Raw genomic sequence first — 20842 nt, forward strand, 5'->3', positions numbered from 1 at the left:
AGGTTACTGAATGCAAGCAATTGCTCCTTCAGTACATAAATAAGATGAATTATGCGTTAGGGACCAATGCCTTGGCCTCGTTCTTCTCATGCTCTCAGGAGAGGATCTGCTGAGGAGTGCTTAGAGCTGGGGTGCAGCTTTCTTTTTCTGTCGTTGAAAATTAAAGCAAGACCATTCTGGATTGGCTCAGATGTGAAACTGGAGCCTCAGGACCATTTGTTTTGGTCTGAAATTTTTGAAGGTGTAGGGTAGTCCAGGGTGTGGAACCATGGCAGCAGAGTGAAAGCTGCGCTAGAGCCCTGGTTGGGAAAGGCTTGGGGACTCACTGCTGTAACTGGAACAACTGGCCCCAATTTAATACTGGGTCCTTTTTTAATCAGCCTTTAAAGTTCTTTTCATTTCAATACACTTCTTTCAAATAACATGACCTGTGTTCTCCTCTACAGGTTGCAGAAAATGAGCTGGGTTTGTAGATGATGTTGGAAGCAAAATTCAGGCAGGACTCATTGCAGTTTCCCTTGCATGGGTTTTTAATTATGTTTTCCAGTTGTTTGACTGGGTTGGGATGAGGTCCTGGGGTCCTGTGCCATCTAGCTTGACTCTGACAAGACTGATTCTCACTGAAGTTTCATTGGTGGCAATCCCAACTGTGAGGAGCAATTTTTCATGTGTAATTAATCCTAATAAAACCAACACTTCCAGGAGGCTGACCTGGATCCATCCATTTCATTGTTTTGTCAATTAATGTTATATTTAGCATCTAACACTGTAATTAGAAAAAAATACTGAAGATGTAAAGGGACAGAGAAATTTTAAGTTGTAGCTGCCAAGGAAAAGGAATTACTATCCATGCAATCATAATTTATTTTAACTTCTTTTCAAACTAGATGTTTTTTATTCTGGTGCAGTGACCTCTAAAAACCTCTGAGAAATTGTCTGGTTTAACAATAGTTTCTCCAGATCACATTGGAGCCTCTTGTGGGAAGAGATACTCACATACCTGCATGTGTGTTAGATATCTACTTGCATCTCTAAGGTTTTTTAATTATTGGCAGTGATATTGTCCACCAATTTTTCCTCTGACCATTGTTTTGTATGTGTTACTACTGTTTTCCCATGCAGAGATCTACTTCATAGACATTAAAAATTCTTGCTTTTCAAAAATCAGTTCTGTTGACAAAAATCAGTTGTTCATTGCTCTGTCCTCTGGTAAATGCATAGCAGAAAGTTCCTGAGTGCCTGATATGTCCTCAGAGGCCAGTATAAACATTTTTAAATTGTTTTCTTTTTCTCTTTTTTTTCCAGAAATGTTGAATACAGTACTCTGCAAAAAATAACGTGTGGATTTCTCAAATCTGAAGAACAAGAAAAGGTAATTACTGGACCATACTGTTGAGCCTCATTTGTTTGCTATGCTAAAATATTTAGACCTGATCACGTTGCATGAGCCTCCAGCACTGTGTCTGCATATGGGTTTTGTGTATTTTCAGTTATGCAGGCACAGTTGTTTCATGAGAATATTCCTTTACGTAAAGGGAACGGGGGAACAAAAGCAGCAGAGCATGAAAATGCTGAAGCAAATGGTAGGGAAGAGCATACTGTGAATATTTTCAGCACATGTAGAAGTGGAAAGGGTAAAAGGGGGAGAAAGAGATATCAAGGCATATATGTGCCAATGGGAAAAGGGCTGCAGACTTGGCTGTGTTTGCAGGACTGCCTGGTGGAGCCTTGCAGCCTGCTGGGCAAGTGTCAGAGGAGGCTCAGTGATGATCAGCCTTACAGCAGCCTCCTCGTATTTCAGTGCCCAAGAGTAGCTTGTGAGGTGGTGCACCCTGCTCCAGGGGTTGTGAGCTCCTCTGCTGCCTGCAAGCCTGCCTCTTGCAATCCAGTTTCTTCAGCCTCCTGGGTCGTGACATTTTGTTGGTGCAACGCAGCTCGGCAGGGCTGTGGCTCAGTTGCTGGTGTTAAACAAAATGCTGTTCATCAAACTTTCATGAGACACTTTGCCAGGGGCTGCATCTTGAAAGAGTAGGCTCCAAAAAGCAGTGAGCAGAGCTGTGCTGCTCCGTACTGCTGCCATCTCCTGTATTTTCTTCTACCTTCTTTCCAAGGCTGAGAGGTGAGCACCCCTACAGGGCCCTGAGTGGTTTTGCACTCTTTCCTCCTTGGAGGAAAACTTGGGCAAGGCAGGCATTGCCATGCTGAAGAGTGGTGGTCCTGGTTCAGCTGGTACATTCCTTCAGCTGTGTGGCGATCCAGAAGAGGAACCAGGAGCTCACCTCTGCCTTAAAGTCTGTGCCGGGCATGATTCTTACTGGGGTTGAGCTGGGGAATCTACATGAGCTGAGCCTTTCAGTAAGTTTTTGTTGTAATTATTATTATTAAATGACTTTAAAGTAAGAAAATGTATTGGTAGATATCAGTATGAAGAATAAAATTAATATATAGTGTGAAGTTCCGTAAATCTGAATATACCAAAGCAAGCCTAGTGAGACTTAAAAACATGCATATGAAGAGAGGGACACAGCAGATGTTGCTGAGGTCAGGAAACTTTCTGTATGAACACATGACATGTTTTTACAAGACACTTAATTTCATTGCTTGGATTTGAAAAATGCATGTGAGTGACATCTTGTGTTCACTACATCTGCAGTGCCATGCTGCTGATAATTAGCACGTGCCTTTTAGAGGCAGTATGAAGCCAAGATGAGAAACACAGACAAATCATAGGGTGGAACAATTCTGCTTTCTCCATGTATCAGCATTACCATTTTCTGAAAGTCCATCTTTCCACCCTACAAATAGAAGTGTTTTCAAGAAGCATGTTGAAAAACACTTCAAGGGCCTAAATTTGCAACTTGTGTGGAACCTTGTGTGTTTTTCTTGTGTGGTCTCTGCATGCATCAATTTAGTGCAAAATTATGACAGCAGAGGAAAAAGAGCAGACAGAGGAGGAAGCTCTCGGAGCAAATAAATGCTTGGTCAAAGTGCATTAAACTTTTGGAGAACCACATTGTCCTGTATTTGGGGTCAAATTGTTTAAAATTAGCTTCCACATGCTAACAAATGGGATTAATTTTGTTGGATACTTCCATTTGGATTTATAGTGTCATTTAAACCTCTGTAGTGCTTTCTGTCACCATCACCAGCTCATTTCCCTCCTGTGGGACTGTCCTGTTTGGGTGCTTGACATTTATAGGAGATGTAGGATAACTTTGCTGGGAGTCAGACTGTTCAATGCTCTGAGTATAAGTCTGTTTATCCATGTCAAAAAGAAAGGTTGAAAAATCAGATTTCTTTAAATTACTGAGTTTTCCAAGAGGAATAATGGAAAAAAGTAGTGCAGATTACAGTATGCCACAATGTGTTGGCAAAGAGGAAGACTCCACCATACTGTTGAGTCTCACTGGTATTTCACTACTCTTTTATAAGAGGGTGAAATATTAGTCTAAGTTATCCATGCAATTTAAAATTATCTCTACAAATTCAGTCATTTATGTTTATTTACCCTTTTGAGACAGTTGTAAAGAGATTTTTGAAAAAAGCAGTATTTCTGTTTTGCAAATAAGAGATTAAAAACATGCCAACATTCATCATGGCTGTGTGCTTTCCAAGGCCTTGAAACACAGCTACAACACTATTGCAACGTGGCTCAAACATGGGAATTATTCCCACTGGGTTTCTAGAAAGCTATAGGTGTTGTTTTAAAGTTTCACATAGGCAATATTGTAAGTAGATAAGGGTATATAGCCAGCAAAAAAATGGCCACTCACAATGTGGCCCTCCTCTTTTGTGAGGACAGGTAGTCACACACAATTCTTTTTTCATCCCATGAACAGGGATCCCACAGAGTCATTTAGCTCTGTCAGCTGTGTGAGCAGAACAGCCATGAGCTCTTTTATTCCTCCAGACAGCAGTAGTGTCTTTTCATTTGGTGCTGCACAGCACTTGGTTGTGATGGCTGGGCTAGGGATGTATCAGATATATTTCATTGCAGAAGACACAGGAGCTGCTCTGTGCATGAGCAGCCCCTAGGAAAGGCTCTGCCCCATCTTACAGAGGCAGTGACCTTGATGGGGATGTTCACCCCTGGGCAGTGGGGCTTTTTGCAGATGGAGTGGATTTAATGCTGTGCTGCTGTTAGCATCAGTGAGTGGGGTCCAAAGGTGCAGAAATGGAGACTGTGCTTTAGCTTCCTGCGTGGCCAGAACAAGGAAGAAATCCCAAGGCTCAAGGGCATGAGAAGCGCTCTCTTCTTTTGTTCTGTCTTCTTTTTTTTTTTTTTTAAACTGGCTGGCCATGACATTAAGATTTCTAATTAATTTAGAAACCACAGGCAGTTGAAGAGAGTGAGCAATGTAATAACTGGGCCATGGGGCAGAGTAAAAGCACATCAATTATTCAGGCAGTTGCTGCTGCTTATTCCCTTCCCAAAGCTGGGCTGGCTGTCATCATGTGTCAGTGATGCTGCTAATGCCCTTCAGAATTTACATGCATAAATAGTGGCCTTTTAAAATCTGCATGAGGATAACTGTAGTATTTTCAACAATAGCTTCCAGCAGCATGCTCTGTCTAGCAGGCACCAGGGGCTCCAACCACTATTTTGGGTGCCTTGTTCAAAACTGGGATCTTGGCAGGTGCATCTTCCAGAAGCCTCTGCTGTGGAGAAGTTGCTCCTTAAAGAGATTGAGGGGCAGCCTGAGCAAAGAAGGAAACAGTCCTGATTTAAAATGCAGGTGGTGTCTGAGAACATTCTCTGTGTTGGTAAGTGCAGCATCTCTTACATATCATCATCCCCTGCTTCTATTACTGCGAAGTCTCCAGAGCACTCTCTGTGCCTTGGATGCCACTGGGGCTTGACCCAGTGCAGTTCCTCTTCAGGTGGAGGAGCAGGAAGCATCCTTCTCCTCCTCACTGCTCTGGCTATTGCAGGTCCTGCACTTTGAGTGAGCACAGGAAAGTTGAAATAGAGGAAGGTTCTCTTACTGCCAAGAACTACATCCATGTGACTGGCTGTGATTGTCTTAAATGGGTGCACCTCAAAGTCTCCTGTTTGGGATGCCACAGGGAGCAACACTGATTCCTGCATTGAGCCAGTAAGGGGAATGAAAACCGGGGGACCTGTTGGATTTTTCCGCCATGGACTATAAGTGGATGACAAAGCCTTATTTTTCTGTCTGGTTGATGTGATTATTGTTGCTGCTGGAGGCACCCACCTTGCTTTTTAAAAAGTGAACTAATTTGTGAAGGCAACGAAATAAAATGAGCCTTGCTAATTATGTGTTGTGCCGGCGAAATGACCAGCTTGGATTTGGAAAATGCTGGCTGTAATTAATGGTGAAAGGCTTTTTCTCTCATCTGTGTAGCCATTATGAATCACTTCTCCCCATGGAAACTTTTAAATCTGTCTCACTGGGGAGCCTGAGGAGGAACAGGTAAAATGGATTTGCCTTAATAGCTGCAGTTGTAACTTAAACACTTGAAATGATATTAAGCATCTCTTTCCATTAGCATTTCATGTTGATTCTGATGATATACCAGCCGAAGCTAAGACAAGATCAACGTTCATTAGATGGAAGAAACTAAGCTCTGTAGACAAATGCTTTGGCTAAATGGGGCCTTCATTGCACTGAGAACAAGAAAGCAATTAGCTGAAATGTTTGTTTACAAAATCTAATTCCTGGGGAGTATCTTCTCAGATTGCTGCTTACATCTCTTGGGCTGGTTTTGTTACCAAGGCTTGCAGGTTGACGGATTTTGCAAAGCTTGGTTGTAGTACGTCTATAACAGATATTTCAAACTTTGCATGGTAAAGCTGAAACCAAGTGAAGAGCAGGAGCTAAGTTGCAGGTGTGCCAGAGTTTATTTGTGCATTCCTCACATTTATTTTACAGTTTGCTGTTAAGAGCAATTAATAATAATTATTAGATGTTCCAGATATTAAATAGTGTAGGCTGAAGAGAAGCTGTAAAGCAGCTCGGAGTGCTGTTACTGCTGTCCTCCTGTCCCCCACCTGGAGCCTAGCCCAGGGGAATCACCGATGGGTTCCAGCTGGGTGAGGATGCATCTCTGCCAGGATAACTGCATGAAGAGCCTTGTCCTGGTTGGTTGACAAACATGAACACCCTCAGAAGGTGATTTTGGCCATCTGCAATGCAAATCATGCTCTGGAAATGCTGCTTCTCTTTGGGTTACAGAAACGGCCAATGGCAAACATATCTGCTGCCATCCTGCTATTAGAGCATATTTTGTCACTGTGTAGTGTTTGTGGAGTGGGAAGGATCAGGCTTTTGAGCCTGTGCTGATACCACCAAAACAGCTTCCTACTAATTGTAAGCATGCAATAGAACATTGCACTGCATCCTTGGATATGGTGTGGCAGTATTTGTTCGCTATTTTTTTTTTAGTCCATAGAATGACTTGGGTTTTGTTGCAGTTTCTTTTTCTAGTGGCTTCTTTGCAACTGAAGAGTGTCTGCACTTACCCATAGGTATTGGGCAAGTAAGCATTTCCTGGACATATTTCCATCATGTACCTGGTGGCAAACATGGAACAGTTACCAAAATAGTACCTTTTCTTCCCCACTTGCTGAATACAGGATATTAATACAATAGTCAGTGTAATCTGTTTGGAGATGGTGTATAGTCATGTTAAATGATGGGGAACAGACTAATGAGGGCCATCCTATTGGTGGTTAAGGACTACAATTTACCAAGCCTGCAGTAATTGAAGTAAAACAAAGTTGTTTTTACCTGATGTGCAGAGGGGTTGGTGATGCACGTGGTATGTCTGTGCACGTTGTACTGAGCACAGCAATAGAGGGAGGGAATGAGCTCTGGATATCTGTGGGAGTTCAGGATGGGATAGGACTGCTGCAGAGGCTCCTGACATGGTTGCACGAGGTAAAGTGTCAGATTCTTTCAGATGTCTTAGCTGTGACTTGTTAACAAGCTCATTGCAGTGTTGTGGGTCTTGCTGCCTCCTCCTGTGCAAAGGATGCTCCCCAGCAGTGCTTCTCCTTCAGGCAGGGAAAAGGGAATTGCAGGAGTCAGTGCTGGGCTTTGCTCCTTGAAAAGGAGCAAAGGTCCCTTGGGAGTCTCTGCTAATACAGCATTTAAGACACTGCTTTTTCAGTGTCAGCACTGGAAATGACAAATGCTTCCCTTAATTTGAGAGAAGTGTGCCTGATATTACATGGTTATGTGTGCCTGAGAGTCTATTCTCAAGACAGTACATGGGCCTATCTCCTATGAAAGCTAATTGCACTATTAGGAGAAGATATCCTGCTAACTTAATAAGATCCATTTATTTGTGTATTAGAGGATTTTTTTTCTGAGGTGGAAGAAATCCTGAATGGTGCCGAATTTTATTTGAAGCGTATTGTTCTTCACTGTCCCTTCCTCTCTCCCCGTGTCAAAACTGTTCTGCAAATTGAAAATATTTTATAAGTTCAAGGCACACCAATATAATTGACGGCAGGCAGCACTTATGAGAGCTGAAGGGGAATTCATCATGCAGATGACTTGAGGCTGATTTTTCCTGTGGAAGGAAGAAATGTCAGTAGGAAGCAGCATTACCAACAGGGCTGTATACATTAAAGGATAGAAAACTCAGGTGAGCAGAAAGAACTGTGGCCAAGGTGTCTCCCTCTGCCCCTGCTCTGATGTGACTTTAGCTCTACCATAGATGCTGTCAAGAATCTGGGGCAGATTGAGAGTTTTATTGCCTGGGACTCCTATGGGGTGGAGGACAGGACTTGGGGCCTGGGTGACTGCATCTACCCCCTCCCCAGAAACCCCCTCCTCTTGCCATCCCTCAGTGCAGATCCTCTTTGTCTTCTCTGCATTCCACAGGCAGCTCAAGCATCAGGAGGTGGGCATTGAGATTTTGTACCAGCATGATTTGAACTTGGGTCTAACTTAGACAGAAGTTTAAAGAGCTGTCTCCCCTGCCTCTCATGCAAAGTACACTGGAGAGTCTAAATGTGCTGTGTCTGGCTCAGAGACATTTCCCTGTGGTTTATTGCTTTGCTTTTATTGATGGGCTGTGTTTGCTTTCACACAAACTGATTCATTTGGACACAATGATTTGTTTCGCAGAAGTTGTTTGCTTAGGGATGAAGGCTGAATTAAGGGGGTTTTATGGGGTAGAAACTTTATTTCCACAGACTTCTTCAGATCTCGGTTCCACTCCCTGCAAAGTTTGTACAGACTCAGATAAAGTGGCCCTTGGCCAAACTAGGGAGATCCAATGTGCCAAGTAGCTGTAGGGAGAGCAGAAGCATATGTTAAATTAAAGAGAGCTTTTGAAAATTTTAGAATGTCCTGCAGGAGCAAAACGATAGATCTTGTAAAAAAATGTAAGATGATCTGATTCTGCTTTTTAATTTCCAAAAATAAGAACAAAATTGGAACAATCAATCCAATTTTATTAAAATATGACGATATGCTAAGTACAGCATTAGATATGTGTTTTTTCACTATAAATACACCCCCAAGGAATCATTCTATTTTTAAGATGAACTTGGTATTATGATAATGTAAAAGAAGTCTATAATTTATAATTCCAGTTGGAGGTGAAGAAATTTAACATGTCAGTTTCTCTATTCATTATTCTAGCAGTCAAGACTAACAGACTGTTCCTTCACCTTTGCTGTCAATCATTTAGATAGACCAATTATGGATTCGGTTAAAAAATATATATATCAAAAGAGAAAATGCAGGAGAAGATAGTTCAACATACTAATTAAAAAAAGCCTAAAAACATCTCATCTGTAAGAGTACATTTAGTCCTACACTGTATGAGCTTCATGGCCAAAACTCCTCAACTATTACTCTGGTCTTTCTGAAGGTGCCATATGGACTGAGTTGAGAAATGGCTCTCCAGTGTTTGTGTGTTGGAAAAAAGCTGGTGACAGCTGACAGTCACTTCTTGTACCATTTAAAAACACTCACTGCCTGGCAGTTCTTGGGGGGAAAAAAAAAATAAAAAGGAGGAGGTGAAAGATAAAGTCCTGTATTGGTATTTAGATCTTCCTTGTTCAGAGCCACTCATGTATGCTAAAAAAAAAAAAAGTGCATTCTGGCTGGTTTGAGATCTTTATAAATTTTAAGCATTAGTTTTAGAGTTTTGAGCTTTAAGGTCTCCAGTGCAGTACTTCTTTAGCACTCAATTTAGAGGGGACATAATTGCATTGACCTCTGATCTGCCAGTGATAAATATTCAACGTGCTCCAAAATAATTCCACAGATCTGAAACTGAAAATCAGATTCCTTATTGAGATGCATAAATATAGTTGCAGGTCTTGTAATCTTGTATTAAAACAGCAGCATTTCTTTGGGGTAAGTTTATTATTACAAAATATACATGGCCAAACTTAAATATAGTTAACCTAATATGATCAGACTGATTTGGAGCAGAGGTAGGTCAACACTAAGTGCTTTTGAAAATCTCATCCTGGCTCTCTGGAGATTAGGGCTGTGAGTGCAGAGCCTCAGCCTAAGTCATGCTGAAGAGGCAAGAAGGAATGTTTCTCAGTGGAGAGAGGCTTCATTTAGACAGCAGAAGCATGAAGCAGACTTGGGAAAGAGAGATCTGCAACCAGATGGAATAATATCTAGCTTTGCCCAAGGCACAAGGCTTGGAAGTTATCTCACGTGGATGCATCTTTGAGTCTCTGCTACTGGCCAAGTGTGTACATGGGCAGCCTCCCTGTCTTTGGGTGGGTAGGGGCATCCTCTCCTCTCCTCTTAGGTTTTGATCAGTACTGCTGCACCAAGGGAGTACAGAAGAAAAGCTTGAGGCTGCTGGCCCCAGTTTTCTCTTTGGTTTTACCTTTTTTTTTTTTAAATTACATTCTTACAAAAGTAGTGTCCTTGGGATTTGTAGCACTTGCTGCAATCTCACAGCATTGAAGCTTATTTTCGGTGTAATATTTTAATTTAAATACCTAACAGTTAACTGCTTTTAGGCATTTGAGTGAGTTACATGTGGGAAAAAGCTTGAGCGCTCTCCTCTTGTATCTCTGGGAATGGTGCATGTGACTGATTTAGTGAACAAGTCAAAAATATAAGGTCTACTGAGGCCACGGAAGGAGTATCTGCACCCTTTGTATGCATGACTTCCCACTGAAATAAGTGGAGTTGTGTTTTTTGAAGTGAGCCTGATTTGGCCCCCAGATCATGTGGGAGCCATGATGAGAGGTGTGACCAGGTCCAAGTGATGCAGTATTGGTCCCTTTGTGATTGATGAGATGACTCACTCTGATACCTCATCCTCAGAGATTAGTCATTGCTGGTGCTTCATCCTGCACGTGTCCAGCTGGTGGAAGTGCTTCTCCCATCAGCCATGGTGTCCCGACATCATTAAGTGCAGTCTGCAGGTGCCTCCTTTCCTCTCTTTCTCTTTTTTCTAGGACCACATATCTACAATTTTAAGAGAAATTTCTGCTCTTAAAAAAAATAACATAGCATAAGCAGGAAGTTTAGCCTTTGAACTGCAGCAATACAATACCTTTTGTAAAAGCACACAACTGGTTATGTATAACTTGTGTGTGACTTAATGTCATGGGTTGCTTTCCATGATCTACCATTTTATACAGAATACACTGAGAAAGTGGGTCTAAACCTGTTGAGGCTAATCCTTTGAGAATGACTTTTACATGTCCTTATTACACAGAGCCTGCAAAAGACTGAAGACATTTTGTCAGTGTATCCCTGGGCTAGGCCTGACACCAAATAAAAGAAAGAAAAACCTGCAAATGCTCAAGGCAGAGGATAGGAAAGAAGCAGCAGGTTGAGTAAACAGATGGGGTGGGCCAGCATTAAGAGCAGGGTGGTTATGGTAAGTGTAATGTGCAGAAGTCACAGTACATCAGCTGGCTAATCAGTGCTGAATGATTTGTAGGCATCTCAGCAGAGGTGAGTTTTAAGGAGGTTTGAAGGAGAACAGTGCCGTGGCTCTGCAGATTGGTACTCTTCTCCTGCAGAAAAAGGGACTCTGTGAAAGGCATGAAGGTTATTACTTCAGTGCTGTATTTCTGCATATGTTCTTCTTTTTCTGCTTTCTTTTTCTTTTTTTTTTTTTTTCAATTCTTTTTTTTCCTCTACATTTGCTACAGAGTCTCTCTAATGAGCCAGGGTGGTTGTTGGCCCAGATGCTGCACTGCAAATGCTATTTTTTAAACCAGCTGAGAATCTGGCCTGATATTTAGCAGTCACTTAGTACTTTCATCTTCAAAGTACTGTGCAAACATTAATTAATTCTGCTGGGGAGCATACAAGAAGGTGCTGCTGGAATAGTTATGCAAACTGCAGAGCCACAAGAGATGGCAAGGACAGTGTTGCTGGGCTTGGGAGGTCTATGCTTACATACATAATTCAGCAGAGCACAGCACAACAGGTGCTTTCATGGCAGAAAAAATCTCTTTTAGTTACCTGTTTTTTCCATTGAGCGGGTGCTTGGTGTTTTCAGTGGAAGAATGTTGCTGCTGCCCTACTTGGGTAGATGGGCAGCCTGGGACTTCTGTTTCCACATCTACCCCTGCAGATGGGTTCAAGCTTGCAGAGACAGGAACTGAGCAGCCAGGCAGATGCTGTGGGGATGCTGAGTGCCGAGGCACAGAGGTTGTGCAGAAGTCAGGGCTCCAGCTGCATGCTTTTCACTTGGAAAATGAATAAACCATCTGCAGCACATGCAGATTTGGAGGTGCACAGTGCTCTGCTCTACAGTGGCGGCTCTTTGCAAAAAAACCATTTTGCCCATGCGGATGTTGTCTTGGGTAGGAGTGAAGATGCTCAGCAGAGCTGCAGAAACCACTGTGGGAAAGCCTTCCATCTTCTCTTCAGGGCAGCATCAGCAGCCTTTGGCATGGGCTGCAGTAACCTGCCCTGCAGAGGGTGAGGACAGCAGCAACTACAGAGCAGCAGCAGCATTTAAAGCTGGCACAGTCACCAGCATCTCCCAGCTGCACACCTAACATGCTCTGGCATGAGGCAATCAACACTGCCTGTGCCTTGAGACTTGCCTGGAGCTCCACTTCTGAGGGGAAACAGAACTCCAGACACTGAATCCACTCAACCAGGCATTACATTAAAGGGAGCTTCTAAAAGATTGAGCCTACGGATGCCGAATTATTAGCAGAGAACCACATGAGCCTTATATGACTTGATTCATGCTGTATCAATCCAGCAGGCATCTAGGTGTGAGAATGTGTGTAATTTTTTGGTATGGTGGGGATAAGTCAGAGTGGGAGCACGGATGGAACAGGGGAGGCAGAGGGATGCTTGATGCCAGAAAATAACACGTCTGGAAAGAGATTCTGCTCATTGGATGTGAATCTGGGCACCCAAAGCCCAGAAAGCTGAAGACCAGAGGTGTCTTCATATTGAATGGAAACAGGTCTTTGAGCAATAGACAGATTCAGGTTGATAGGTGGGGAGCTGGGTTTTGGCTTGGCTTGGCTGACCTTGCTCAGGTGGGCAGGTGGTGGTCAAGCTTTAAACTTCTCACACTTCCCATTTAATAGCACTTATTGCCGTGGACATTTCTGGAAGTTGTGCAGATATATTTAGAAAAAGTGTGTTTCTTTTAGCTTTGCCAAAATAGGTAGATAAAGTTTTCCTTTTTTGCAGGTTTGCATTCTTTGAGATCCTACTGATAGTTTTCTGAATTTATTGTTCATGATGGTGAGTTAAGGAGCCAAGAAAATAGAGATCACCACGACTGAGACAGTCGCTTTTCCAGTGTGCATGGTCTATGCATTTAAGATAGTGAAATTATATCTAGAACTGCACAGTTTTAATTTCCCGCTCTTCCTAAGATTTCAATAGATTAGCATGCTCAGAAATATTTCTTTTTAATCTCAAGATATTACCATGCCTAGGTCTGCATGAAAGGCAAGGCTGGATGTCTTGAGGCTTGAAAGCTATAATCAAAGATGTTTATATGAAATTTTAGTGTTCCATCATATCTTACCGTCTTGGGAGTGAAAAAATAAACTTAATGAACCTAGATCAGACAGATTTGTGATAAAGTCCCAAAGAAGAGAGAGGGCTTGCAAGTAGCTGTGATTTTGCTGTGTGATTTTAATTTTATGGGCCCCTGTTGTTCAACATTTTCTTCAGAGTAACTAAGAGTTGCATTAAATATTAAACAAACGGTGTGATGATTCATAAAGAGGGTCATGAGCTCCATATGTGAGTTAGAAATTTAATCTCCAGCTGGTTTCACTATAATCCGTGTCATATGTCCAGGATCAGAGAACTCCAGTGTCTTCGAATAATTAGTTGGTGATCAAAACAGAAAAAAAAAATCCATTGAAACAATTTTCTCTTAGAAAAAGCTGTTTCTTCAAAACAAAAATTGCTTGTTAAAGCTCGTTAATTTTAATGGGGTTTTCTTTTGAGTGGAAGTAAGACAAAAATAATTTGGAAAATGTCAGGATGTCTTCTTAATAGTTGCAGAATTGATAATATTTTTTTTGTGTTCAATGTCTTGCATTTAGAATTGTAACTCTTACTCTGTTTTAATAGGAAAAGAGGAAAGTTAGACTTTTTCTTTTCATCAAATGTAACTTATTTTAATTAATCTAAAATAACTTTCTGTCTAGAATGCTGTTTCACCAGAAAGGAAAACTTGATTAGCTTTTTTCTGATATGTGTATATAATTTTAATACTAGTTCAGGTATGGAAGAAAGAATTAAAATCTCCAAGTCTTTTATTTGGATTAGGAAATTAATTTTTTTCCCTGCTTCCCCCTGGAGCCCTAGAAAAATACCTGTCAGCCTTTCATTGCAGAGACAAATATGCTGAGGTTTTCCCTAGGCCTTGCTGAGATTGCATCCTCCTTTGCATGACAATTATGGAGGGATGCTGGGGGATACCAAATGAGTGAGAATTCCAAACTTGCTTATCCTTTATAGGAGCTGTGTGCACACACAGACACACGAGACCAGTGCTTATCCACAGTTTCCCAAGAGGTTTTTCTGTGCTCCAGCTTTCCGCCTGCACATGGAGTTATCTCAGTTGTATCTTTCCTTTGAGCTGCAAAAGGTGTTTTTGGGTGCATTTGGAGTTTGAATATTGAATCTATACCCAAGAAATGCCATGGAGGCAGTGGAGGTGCAGGCCCTGTTCCCATGGGTGGGTTATTTCATGCCTGGTACTGCAGCATGGCTGTAAGGAGTGTTGCTGTTGCATTCTCATTGCTCAGCTCATGAAGTCAGTCACAGCACATGCTTGAATTTAAAAGCAGGTATATGGATGCATACTGAATTCAAGTTTTAATGTCTATAGTGCCTGTAGAGCTCTGAAAGCAGAACTAGACTTAGTCTCTTAGGGGAGGAGGGCTGTGTTTCTTGGTGTATGGCTTGGGTTTTACCTCTTAGTTCAGAAAGAAGTAGGGTGTGCTGTTTCCCTCCCTGTGCTAGTAGGGCAGGATGTGGAAGATACAGGAGAGCTCATGGGAAGGGATCTATGGAGTTACTGGTCCAGTCTGCCATTCAGGGCAAGACAATTGTCTGCATGAGACAGCTTGATGATGACTTCATACAGCTGTTACCTTAAAAACCTACAAGGCTGGAGGTAGTGCTGTCTCTCTGATGACCTACCAGTACCCAGGGCATTGAATGCTTATTTTTTAATCCATCTCGTCTTTTACTGGGAAAAATGTGTGGACGTGAACAAATTTTAGGTAAGAAAAAATAAGCTAGATTTAAAAAATAAAAAATGACATCTGCTTAACTGTGTTAAAAACATGTAATGGGGAAGCATGCAAATGGTTATGCAAGCAGGAGTTTGGTATCTAATTGTAAATTAGATAGACAGCTGCAGGGTATCAATAGACATATGGCAGGAATGTAAATAGTTTGCTCGCACTTTAGTGACATCCTGGAAAGCTGTGTGTAAACTTTCTGAAGTGAAGAGAGAAAAGACGATTTCCTGGAAAAGAGGGTTTTCGAGAGAAATAATTGCTAATAAATAATCTGCGTCCCTCTGGAAGGCGAAAGTTTCATTTTGGCACTCGCTGAAAAAGCAGCCTCTAATCAGACTGCATTTTCCCGTTTGGCTGACAAGCACCAAGCAAGCTGAGGAAGGTGCCAGTTCCATTGTGTGGCTGGAGCCATCATAGGATCAGAGCAGCTCTTCCATGGTACCTGCCTGCTGATTTCAGCATGACCTCCTGGCAGATGCTTTGTGTCTGCCAGGATTTAGGGAAGATGACGAAGAGGAGGGTGAACAGTTGAGTGACTTGAGATAGGGTGTCAGATTCCAGAATGTAAATTTGTATGTCAGCGGCCAACACTCCTAGGTCTTCCACCAAACAGAATACTTGCCTGTGTCCCAGCTGCAGAGCTTGCTGCTGCTTATAGCCACCTTTAAAATAATATCCTGCTGGAGTGGAATGCTGTGAGGCACTAATTTTGGCTGATTTTACAAGCCAGCAAAGCAATCTAAATATTTAATGCTCTTTCGTTAATAGCTGGCCATCACATGTTTTGCTTTATATTAGGTGATACTATTGAGGCCATTAAAATTCCCAATCTAATGATAGCTAAGGTTGGTTCTCATATTACCTAAAAGATATAGCAAGAATAAACCTTGAATAGCTTGCTTGATTTCTGGATGGGTGTCTAGTGACTTACTTCTTAAATAATTCTTGTAAAGTTTGCAGTGGGCCAAACTCTAGTGCTTTTGAGGTCAACAGTAGCTATTCCAGTTTACTTTGCTGGGTTCGTGTATCTGCCTTGGGGATGGATTTCAGTCCCATAGCTTGTTAATTGTAATTTTAGTCAAAAGGCCAGACTTATTTAGGAACTTCATTTAGTTGGTTTTTTTTTTTTTTAATAAGACAATTTCTGAAGGATGCAAAGAAGCTTTTATGGAGTGGAAGCAGTGAAAGGAGAGCAAGGAAAATCAAAGAAATACAGAAATCCAGACATCAGTAATGTTTCAAAAGTACATTTCACAAGGGAGTTTTCCTTAACTATCCTTCAAAGATGACATGACAGAAAATTTGGTTACTAATCAATGGTGCTATCTCTCTGTTGGGTTCAAGAACACTTTTTAGAAATTAAGATTAACATCTGGTTTAGTCTACAAAGAACTTTTAGAATTGTAAAACTTTAAGTAACCATAAATTACTTAAAGTGTGTGGAGGATTAATATGAAAAAAAACCCACTTCCAAGCATTGTTCTTTAAGAGGTGAGCTTAGCCTGTGTAGTCATAAGAGTTATGTCACTGGTATATCCTTACCAAATAATTGCAAACATATAGCCCAAATCAGTCCCTGGAATCAGTGGACACACAAATACACTATAGGGAGTTTTATTACAGAGAGCTTGAGAATTGCAAAACCAATTTTCCGCAGAAAAATTGCTTTCATATGATCTGAGTGCCATGATTTGGTTTATTTGAAACACTGTAAGTCAAGCTGTTCACTGGTGTTCCTAGCAGGCCTCTGTAATTCTACATTTATTTACAAAGCTCTAATTTAGACTAGAAATGATTTCCACTGTTTCTAAATAAGAAACTGGAATATTTCTTACATGTGTATGTGTGTCTGTGTGTTGAAGTGTGGATAATTTTCCACTTGCGATGTAGGAAGACGTGGCTCATAGCAACGGTCATTGCTTTCTGAAAGTCACTCTGAAACATGGGATGTGAGCTCCATTCTTCTCCTTTATTGCTGCACATTTCTGATTAGGTTTGCAGCAAGCAGAGGACCTCACAGTCAGCCCATGGCCATGATGCTGTGCATGTTTTTTTCCCATTACTGGACTTTGGTATTTCAGTAGCCTCCAACTGCTTTCTCAAAGCACTTCGGTATTCACTTAAAAATAGCAGCAAGTTTTGCCTCTGTTACCTATGATGGCATTTTAGCATTTTAATGACTCTGCCACCTCAGTTCTGCTCCAGATGAATCTAGAGAGCAACATGACAAAGATCTTTTCACGTCCATGTTGGAAATAATCTGCTGTGAAGAGATGCCTAGTAGCATTAGGTGGCTTTCTGATTCAAAACCTTGCAGTATTTTAGTACTGAATGCTGGGAGCTGAATAGGCCAGGACTGTAAGTGCATAAAATGTCTTTTCTTCTTCTGGAAAGATTGGTCAGTATTTTTGTTGGTGGGTTTCTCCAGGAAGGCTAGGTTGAACTTCCTGTAGGTAAAAGAAGCCTGATGCTTTCTTTCAGTCTTACAAAGGCACAAGTAACTTCTTTTCTAGTGTGCGGTATTGCACTTACATGGCTAAATCGAGTGCAGCGGATGCTGAATCAGGCCCTCAAAGAAGGCTTAGGAGTGAATTCCTAAAATACTAAAACCTATTTTTCATCAGCTACAGATGGATAGAGCTTTAATTCTTTGTATCCTCCATGGGCTTCCCTGTAGTGAGACTTGCCTGTATTCCCAGTCTCTTGTTTTCCATCAGCATTGATATTTGGGTCATTATTTCCTCTCATCTCACATCCGTAGTTTCCTTCTCTTCAAATCTCCTTGTTCCCAGGCTAAGTGATGGCAGCTCTGTGAAAAAAGGAAGGTTCAGTTTGAGTAAAAGTGTTGCTGATATTGCTTGCCTCTTTTAAAGTGCTTAGGTGTTTTTCAGTGCTTCAGCAAATATGTAGTCATTATAATCTTCTTCTGGCTTCCTCTTTCTCTTTCCAGTCTGGGTCTATTTCAGTCATGCCTGAGGACACTGTGCCATCCCAAGGAGCCTGTAGGCCCTGTGTTCCAATGGGAGGATTCTCTGGCCCCAGTAAGGGAGGTGCTTCCTGTTGATAGGCTGTGGTATCTCTGGTGGGAGATACCCATTTCTGCCACAGCTCCAGCCCTGTCCTTTTAGGGCTGCTGTAAGGCATGTGAGCTGAACCTGTTTTCCAGGAGTGAAAGGTAGAAAGGGAAGAGGATTTGGCTGCTGCAGAAAATGTCCATTTTTTTCAGGGGCGAATTGGAAGCATCAAAAAAGGAAGGCCACTTCTAGTGCAGATCATGCAGAAGAATCTAACACTGTTAAAACCTGCAAGTTTGGCTCACTCATCCTGAGCTGGGTGGTCCTTCCCAAGTGTTACATGACTTTTCCACAGCTGGCTGAGCTCCCTGCCTGAACACTTCCTCTGGGTGCTTTCCAGCCGTGTGACTTCCACTGGTAGATGAGCAAAGAGGTTTTCTATCAAGGGAAAACGGACTAGAGGAGAAAACAGAATGTTTCGGTCCTTTCAGAAGGACTGTAGTGGACCAACTGATGCAAAACTCTTTCCAAGATAGCTTTGACTTGTTTTCACAGTCTCTGAAATAACGTAGGTATCCTGGGGGGAATTTTATTTTTGTGTAATGCTTTATCTTGGAGTTTTGATTAAATGTCAAAACATGTGGATCTTTTCCAGCTAGCTCAGCTTTGCCCTTCTGGAAAAAAAAAAACAAGGTAGAGAGAAAAGCAAAGTTGGAAGCCTCATCTTGCTTTTTTGAAAATGGGAATCATGATTTCTAGTCAGATTTAAGGGTGTAAAACCTTTTTATAAGAATTTAGCATTCAGAAACTCCTGATATTCTTGCTATCTTGGGTAATACACTCACCTGCTGAGAGAGAGGGGAAAAGAAATTAGAGAATATCTTTGTCAACACCCCAGTGTATAACTCTCTGCAGTGCCAGCTCCTGCTGGCTGGTTGTCTTGATTAACATTTTCTGGATTGGTATAACTGAAGTTTGCATTTAAATTACATGCTTACTAATGTACATTTTTATTTTCCATTGTCTTTGCCTGACAGAGGCTTCACCCTCTGGGCTTGCTGTGTTTCACTCTCTGACATATTGAGGGAAGCTCGAAAGTCTTTCCCATACTTGTCCTCCATTTTAAATGAAAATATTACACCCTGAAGTTAGCAGCTCAGTCTTCTTTAATGCAATATGCAGTTTGCACTCAGATCACTTGCCCCTGATATAATTTATACATGAATCATGAATTATGTTTGGATTCTCAGGAAGCAAAAATAAATCGGGTAGAGCCACATCCAATTATGTAATGAATTCCTCACGGTAAAATTTACAGCGGGGATGTTGCAAAGTGGAACACTGATAAAAGATTTCCTAAAGATTTGCTGCAGTATCTCCTGATAAAAACCGACCTCTGTCCATTTAAGGCATAGTAGAGCCATTTTTGATTCAAACAATGAAATATTTAAAGGTGCATGGGATTGTTTTTCATTGTAGCTTAAGTGCCACTGCACAGAACAAGGAGGAAAAGAAGTACTTGATGCAGTCTCACCAAACAAAAGTTCATTCCCAACATGTTGTAAAGAGGCTGCTTCATAACTCTTTTTTATGTCTCTAAAAGCACTTTCTGTGCTGCATCTAACAGATTACATTTTGAGGAGCTATTTCCTGACCCTCGACTTGACTTTTTTTAAACTCACTGCTGAACCCTGCCTTCCTGGGCAAAATATGTCTCACGAGCTTTTGTAAGGTGAGCAAAAAACCAGTGGCACTGGGAGAACCATTGGTAATTTCATCTCTGTTTGTGGCATTGATTTCTCTAAAGGCTTTTTGTTTGTATTTCCTTCCACATGTTTCTCACTGTGCCTTGACCTCTTGCTTTTGATTCATTTTTCACTCAATACTCAAGTAGCCCAGGCTTGGGTCATATTGTGCAAGTGTTTTCCTGAACAGGACTTCTTCACTCTTTCCATGAGATATTCTTCTTCAAAACCCATGACATGGCTCCTAGAAGCTGCATATCCATCTCAGCTGAAGGGTGAACAGGTGGATACATCCATAGTGTTTGTATTAAACAAATCTCCTGGTGCTGCAGCTCAAATTAGAAAATCTTCATGACAGTGACCAAATACCTCTATGGTATAGACATCAAGAGCTATTGAAGGGAACATTTTCCTTTCTTTGCTTGGAGTTTCCTGTCTCACAGCAAGTATTTGTGCTACTTTGCACCAAAAAACTCACCTGTACGTGTGGCAGGGATCTGGCTTTTGTGTGGAAATCAGGATAGTCACAATCCAAGAGCTTTGCAAGTAGAACATCCTAGCAACTCCCAATACCATTAATATACCACTAATACCATTTAATTGATTAATGTATCTATTGGATTGACTGTGAGAAGTGTTGTAGCACACCTATACAAGGAAAGTGCCTGGGACCTGGGCTTCTCATTCCTACGGGTTTTCAGAGTTCCCTGTGGTGGCTTTAATTTTCTGAAAGTTTTAAGTAATGGAAGTACTGTCTTGGCCCACTCTCAAGCTGATGATGGGAGGTTTGCCATCATCTTCAACAGGCTGAGGATCTCCCTGAAGAGGATTGAAGGGGATGTGTGCCCTGATAGAGTTCAAGGTCAGAGAGGGAGAGAAAATGCTGTTTTTCTTACACATAAGCAGCCTTAAGCTCTAATTTCTGCTGCCCACATGGCTGCATAGAAAGGTGCAGGAGACGTGGCTGGGTCAGCCTCAGAGGGGGTTTCTAACCAGAGGGCGTGGTGTAAGCAGTCATTTAGGTGACCACAGTCTGTGGTTTGCATCAAGGGCTGTGTGGTGGGAACACTGCCAAACCAAAAGGCTTGTCTTCTGATGGGCTCTTCCAAAACCCAGGCTGAATTATTCCATTTCCTTGGTGCTGAGACAAGTCCAGTGTTTTCCCCTCTGGTCAGAGGCAGGTTTGGCAGTGCTGTTCTTCCATATATATACCCAGTGCTGATCGTACTGAGTTTTGCACCAAGTGGATTCCAGTTGTGCAGGTCAGAGTAGAGCTGGCAGGAGTTGGATGCTTGTGCTCAGAGCTCTGCTCCAACTCTAAGCTTGGGGAAGGTGTCCTGAGTGAATGCTTTTTGGGACATCAAAAGCTA

At 41.8% G+C, this 20842-nt stretch overlaps 1 protein-coding gene across 15 annotated transcripts in view; it reads left to right on the plus strand.

Annotated features, from left to right (window-relative positions):
- The window catches only part of ADGRL3 (adhesion G protein-coupled receptor L3), a 494343-nt gene that overhangs the window by 88338 nt on the left and 385163 nt on the right, over positions 1-20842 (plus strand). For all 15 annotated transcript variants that reach the window (XM_036381490.2, XM_054514770.1, XM_036381492.1 and 12 more), the window contains exon 2: positions 1306-1372. The gene's annotated coding sequence lies outside the window, so the exon portion shown is untranslated. The remainder of the gene's footprint in view (positions 1-1305; positions 1373-20842) is intronic.

This window comes from Molothrus ater, chromosome 4, assembly GCF_012460135.2.
Source record: "Molothrus ater isolate BHLD 08-10-18 breed brown headed cowbird chromosome 4, BPBGC_Mater_1.1, whole genome shotgun sequence".
Classification (NCBI taxonomy): domain Eukaryota; kingdom Metazoa; phylum Chordata; class Aves; order Passeriformes; family Icteridae; genus Molothrus; species Molothrus ater.